At 38.2% G+C, this 7,074-nt stretch overlaps 1 pseudogene; it reads left to right on the top strand.

Annotated features, from left to right (window-relative positions):
* Positions 1–341: 341 nt before the first annotated feature.
* On the top strand, positions 342–767 carry LOC147632990 (antifungal protein ginkbilobin-like protein pseudogene; annotated as a pseudogene).
* Positions 768–7,074: the final 6,307 nt, after the last annotated feature.

The following is a 7,074-nucleotide window of genomic DNA, read 5'->3' on the forward strand; positions in this document are numbered from 1 at the left end:
CTAAACAAACCTTGCGCTGGCCCACTCGTATTAATTAATTAATTTATTTATTTATTTTTGGCTTTATAGAGATAGGCAGTTTATGTTCAAACTGTACCACCTACTCCTGCACTTTCGTCACAGACTGGGACTTTTTTCCATTCAGTCACATTTCAAATTGCAGCTATAAATAAATATATGGTATAAATCTCCTCTTGTGAGCTTCACCATCTTCTCCGAGTCATCACTAATTAAGGTAAAATCATCAACATGCTCTGATGGACTAGTGAACTGTTTGAGAAGTTCACAATTCAACTGTGTTAATATAGGATTTTGATCTTGTCGTGCAGATTTCGAACGAAATGGCCCGCGCCGCCGCAATGTCGACTCTGCTGCTCCTGGTGGTATCATGCGGCTTGCTTTGGGCGACTGGGTGGCCTCCTGCTACGGCTGCAGCTGCGGACACCTCGTACGTGTCGAGCATGTGCAACACGCAGGGCATCCCGCAGGGGAGCGACTTTTCGGGCCACCTGGGCGCCCTGCTAGCCGAGCTGGTGGAGAACACCCCCTACTCGGAGGGCTACTCCTTCAAGACCCGTTGGGGCGGCGGCAATGCGCCCGCCTTTGGCCAGGCCGCATGCCCGGCCTCCGTGTCCAGCCCCTCCAACTGCCAGCAGTGCCTCGAGCAGCTCTCCGCGGACATCTGGAGCATCTGCACCAACGCCATCGGAGCGCAGGTCTGCTACCAAGACTGCTCGATCCGCTACGAGAACTACTACTATTTCTAATATAAATAATATAGATCAAAAGTTCAAAAAAAGTGTTCCCACAAATCCTTTTTGGACGGGGCCAGTTTAAGGGCTAAGGCTTCTCTTCACCTTGTAGATGGTAAACTCTATTGGATGATGAGTACACTTACACTTGGAGATTCTTTCTTATTTTTTTCACAATGATTTTTATGATTACAGTTTAAGGAATAGCTAGTATTAGGTAGGAACCAGATTGAAGTAGTTCAAAACCGATCAAGGAGGAGAAGAATTCATGTCTAATGAATTCTTATTTTTTTACTGCTCACACTCCACAGCAAAATGCTATTGTAGAGCTTATTGTTTGGAGATACTTAGAGGTAAATTCTTTAAGGTTGAGGCACGGCTATGTACATTCTTAATAGGATTCTTAATAGGAGTGCAACAAAGGCCTTCGAAGAAGAGATGACTTTTTTATTGGCCTACTTAGTTAAGAAACCTTCAGCTACACACTTAAGAATTTCTGCGTGTAAATATTTTTTACATGTTCTAGATGCTAAAGAACCAAATCAGATGCCAAAAGACAAAAGTGCATATTCTTAGGTTACAACATGGAGTCATCAACTCTAGGACCCTAGGTAGGCAAAAAAGAATATCATAGTGAGTCATGATGTGGTATTCCAGGAATAGCCACATTGGATGGAGGAGGATCTTTCCTCTTCTTCATCATGTAACAAGGAAATCACAAAAGTAACAGATATAAAGCTTATAGTCAGGAAAGAGACGAATAGATATGAGGGTCGGAACATTGGAGATGCTTATAAATAGATTTTTAGTCATGCATAATGTCCTTTTAGGGCTCGCCACCATCATTGAAGTCTATAGTGATAATATTAACTATAAATAGATTTTTGGACTCACACGTAACATTGTCCTTTTAGGGATAGCCATCATTTAACAATAGACCATATATATTAGAAAAATCTTTAAATGAACCCATTGGCAACACAACAAATGAACCCATTGGCAACACAACAAAACTAGCCTAGCTACTATCAGATCATTACTAGTTTTGAGGTTATGCATATTTATCATGCTAAAAAGAGACCAACTACTTGGTCCCTTTCCAGGCAAAGTGAGTTGTTAACCCATTTTGGGGTTAACAAGAGTTGCCACGATAATTCTACATCAAATAATAAAGGAAAAGATACCAAAAGCATGTATGATTAATCCATGAAGCAAAGATGTCCAAATCTACAACTTGGATGGGCGCTCAAAAATGGTATGACGAAGCACTTATGGCGATTCTCGCTCCAAGAGTGTATGGCAACAAGCTACAATGGATTCTCTATAAATATACTTCACGCATGTAATATGAGATTAAGCATTATATAAATATACTTCATGAATGTAATATGAGATTAAGCATTGTAGAAGCAATAGGCCACTTATGAGCCTTGGGTGGTGGTGCTCGGCCCGTCATAGTTTCAATGTGTGTGTCACTTGTGGCTTTGTATATAAGTCACTTTCTCTCATAGTGCAAATGGTACTATCCCATTGTGCAATTGATTCTTGCTCTTGTCCTAATCCTCTCTCTAATCTCCTTCTCTAATGCATGCTAGTGAGAACTTGTATGAGTGTTGTGAGATGAGAGGAGGTACAAGGACCCGTAGTTGAATGCAATGGTGTGATACCACTTGCAAGAGATGGTGATAAAAACTACTCCCCAACGAGATGTGGAGCTTGGAGAACTTGAGGGTTATAAACTTAGGCATTGCAAAGATTCTCACAATGGTTATAGCTTACTAAGGTAATCTCTCATGATTGTCTTTCTAGGAGAGACGGAAGTGAGCAATAACATTTTTGACACCACCTACAGGGGAGCAATCCTGCAGTTTTATTCGTTTCTTTTTCTCTAAATCTATGAAGAACCCATTTTCCATACTCTCTAGGAGTGGATCCCCACAAAAAAGATTTGATTTGGTGGAGATTTGTGGTGATTTTGGTTGTTTTTTGCTCTCTTTTTTGTTTTGGAAAGAACATGTTCTAGCTTAATTTTTGGCTTAGTTTGTTATTTTTGTTATGCTTAGATTGATTTAAATGGTTCATTGAGTATCCATGCATTAAGCACTAGGAAGCATTTTAGTGAAAGTTATTCTCTCTTTTGTATTTTTTACATAGAATTTAGATGCTAATTTTTGGACTTCCAATGTGCCTTTACTCTCTTTTGTATTTTTTTACATAGATTTTAGATGCTAATTTGTACACTTCCAATGAGTTTTTTTAATGTATTTGAGTAGATTAGAGTGTTAGTATCTATTTTACTTACATTAATCATCAAATAATTTTCACTAATTTTACTAATTGGACTGGTTTTTTGCATTACAAAAGTGATTAGTGAAGAGAAAGAGTTAAAAAACCCCCCAAAAAGTTTTACTGGTTGTTAGGTTAATGTAAGCTTAGAAAAAGAGATTAGAAGTGCATTTTGATGTATCATTGCAACAAATTAACACATAAAACTCAAAAAATTAAGCATTTTAGCTCTCTTGCATAAGAGAAGAGCCATGATTTGGAGCTTAACTAATTATTCATTATTTATTAATTGACACATAGGCAATGCACATGCCTTAGCTATCACTCACAAAATCCAAAGATGTGCTTAATTATGTGAATTACTTAGTGATAAGTGGTTAATTAAGGCTCCTTTATCAATCCAAAAGATGTTCTTAATTGTGTGAATTAATTAGTGATAAGTGGTAATTAAGGCTCCTTAATCAATTCAAAAGAGAAAAAATTAGTTAAAATATTAATCTTGGATTAATCCTTGATCACTTTTTCCACAACTCATTAGTAGCTAATGAGTATTCAATGTGAAGATGCCTTATGAGTTAGATAGGATTCATTTCTGGATAGCATTTATGGCATGTGTAAGAGGTGTGTAAGAGGGTGCCATGCCTCAAGAACAACCCCTAATCACACTACCATGCATTGGACCAATCTTATGCCTCTAGTTGTGCCACCAAATTTTAAACCCTTTGGTCACATCAATTCCCATGGTGATGCCAATACCCATGGTGATGGATCCTATACTAAATATGATAATTGGTCCTAGTACCCCACCAACCTCGCAACCCCTAGATGCCCAAACAGTAGAGATATTGAACAATTTAGGAAGGGGGGTTGTAGAAAGATTGCATGTTGCGCGTTAACCAAAGGAAAACCTTTACATGACCCAAAGGACTCATCTAGACTCGTGTCCATAAAATTTTCGAGTTCATGGGAAAATATGATGGATCTACCGATCATGCTCAATCCATGCAAATGTATAAATAGTGATGTGAAGCATTTGGAAATCTGGATTGCCCTACCAACAAGTATGTGCATTGAATCTATGCTTAGTGGGGTGGGTACGGCCAGTAGATGGTTCATCACATTGATGCCTGTGAACGATTAACCAAATTTCAAAGCTCTAAAAATTTCCTTTATCTATGGATTCTTGAGACAAGGCCCTAGGTGGAGTGATGTAATAGAACTCTACAAAATAGAGTGAAGGCTTGAGGAAACCATACAAGATTACATCCTATGCATGGAAACCCTAAGCTCACAATAATGTGAGGATTGGAAGAAACAAATGAAGTAATGTTTCCTTATGGGATTAAAGAAAAATACTTTGCACAATTTGATATCCAGATTCTTTTGATTGATTTGCAGAGAAGTAATCTGTTTAGATGATAACATGATGGAAGATACCATTAAGATGAACTCTTCCTCATCTAAACAAAGAAAGTAGGGAGCAAAGAGACATTGATCTCTAATATGTCCATGAGAGAATTCTATGATGCCTTGATTTTGAAAACTTTGGAAGTCACTATAGGAAACAGGATGAGCTAGTAGATTGCTAACAACCCCAAAAACCCTCTTCTCTTGTAGACCTAATGTGTTACACATTGTGGGAACCATCGTCCCAAGTCACATTACATGTACTGTAAGTTTTTCTATATTGCCGTCATTGTAAGGCTTTCAGATATGATATCTCAGAAAGTGTGTATTCACATACAACAAGTTCACAAACATCACTTCAAAGCCAAGAAAGCCCATGCACACATTTAGTCTCTCTATGACTCAAACAGAAACAAAACCACGGATAGAACCTCCTAAGGAATCATTTAGAGGAGTAGTGCTAGGCTTCTATTACCATGGACAACAACACAAGGTTGCAGAGCTAGCCCAATGTGGAAATTCCCCCACAGTTCTTAATACCACACAACCCCATGTATGGTATTAGGAACTTGCTAAGGAAGCACTTAGAGAAGTAGTACAAGGCTTATTTTGACATGGACAACACAAGGCTATAGCTATAGCCTAGTGTGGAATATGCACCTGCAATTCCTAATACCATACAACCCATATGTGGTCGATCAAATGTTCATTGACTACCCAAGTTGCTCTATTGCACGTTGCCTTGCAATACCCAACACTCAATATCTTAAGTGTGCAAAATAGAAACTTGTCCATGATCTCTCTGAATGTGCTCACACATTTGCAAGGTATGAGCAAAAAGCCAAAAAGCCTATAAAAGAGGAGAGTGTCTTGAAATAAAATCCCAAAAAAGATGCATAACCTCCTAAACCCAAAAAGGCCAAAGCTACACAATATGATGAGGTTAGTACTAAACCTAAACACATGGAGAAGATATCTAAAGAGAGTTTAAGCACAAGGGAGGTAAAGGAAATGCAATGCACTAACATTAACTCCAAGGACCCAATGTATGCAATAGCTACTACAAGTGCTCAAAAGAAAATATATTCTCGTTGCATGGGAAGCAATAATGAGAACTTGCTACTAGTGATTTATGAAATATCAAATGAATACACGGGGTTTAGCACCTTAAAATCCCATCCCACCCCTGGGATACAAGCAAGATCCTTAACAAACACACGGTCAAGATCACGTTGGTTAAGGTGTTGTTTGGGTCACCAATTGACATTGAGATGCATTCTGTTAAAGCTAAAGAATTTCCCAAAACCAACTCAAAGAGGAGTACCAATTCCCTTTTCAAGAGGATAAGGCATTGCGTACCAAAACCAATCCTATGAACAATGATAGGGATACATCAAAAGATGAATCTATACAAGTCAGTATTTGACAGAGAAAAATATTTACATAATAACTAAGGGGTATTCCAATGCCACATGTGAACATCCAAGGTCTTCACATGCTAAACAATTCCAAGTAAACATGGTAGGGAGTACCATTGTTCACATTGAGTGCCACATTGGATCTCTCGAGAATGTTGAGACTCAAAAGTTTAATGAGGGAAAGTATGCTTTAGACCAACTCTTTGGGAATACATTGGGGAGAATGAGGATTCCATACATTCATATTAAAGTGAATGGGAAACAAAATTTGAACGTGAAATTGAGGCATCCATGATTCCTTTTGAAAATCCTATCAAAATTTGGCTAGATTTTCCTATGGGAAAGAATGTTTAACACACAAACGAGCAATTCTTAGTCCTAAAGCTAGTCACAACATCATATTGGGGGAGAGAAACTTGGGTATCCTCGGGATAACCTACAATCACCACTAGAAACATTAAAGTGATAGATACTAATGGGGAATACATGGAAATATAGGGTTATTTCACTCTACTCCTTCTTAAGGTGTTGACATAGAATGGGAATTCTAGGTTACTTCTGATGACCTTGAAGAAATCATCTTGGGTGGCATTTGGATAAGTAGTTCTCAGTACCCAATTGACTAATCAATGCAAATTGTCACCTTATAGCACCCAATGAGTACACTCACCATGCTCTTAAAGAAGAGGAACTGATTATGCCAGAAATGGAACCTTGACCACTTAAACCCATGGAGCTTAAAACCCTAACACCTAAACTTGACCCTATTCCAAATCTTCCAAGATTTGACATAGGATTTAAAGCCTTTGGAAATATAAACACAATTTAACACCAACTTTACCCATGGCATGAACATAATCTTATGACCCTTGGACTATAGGAATTGTTAGGTCGATCGGCACTATAAGCTTATCCTAAGTGAGTTCCTTTTACATGCAGGACATGAATTTGCCATGTATGGGGTACTTTGAACATATAATCTACATGAAAACTAAACCCCTTAACTGCAAAAGGTCTTTATGGCTGAGTTGGTGCTGGAAGCAAACTTAGTTCTTGGAGGGAAATTGATTATTAATACCATCATTTCACGTGAGCAATACAATTACTTTAAAGATCTAACAATACAGAGATGGTGATACCATTGTGTGATAGAGATATGCTGACACTGCATGTAAAAGGCTACAAGGATTCTCCTAGAAAGATCCTCAACC

Source organism: Cibotium barometz, chromosome 12 (assembly GCF_041138505.1).
Source record: "Cibotium barometz isolate CiBa-2024 chromosome 12, ASM4113850v1, whole genome shotgun sequence".
Taxonomy (NCBI): Eukaryota; Viridiplantae; Streptophyta; class Polypodiopsida; order Cyatheales; family Cibotiaceae; genus Cibotium; species Cibotium barometz.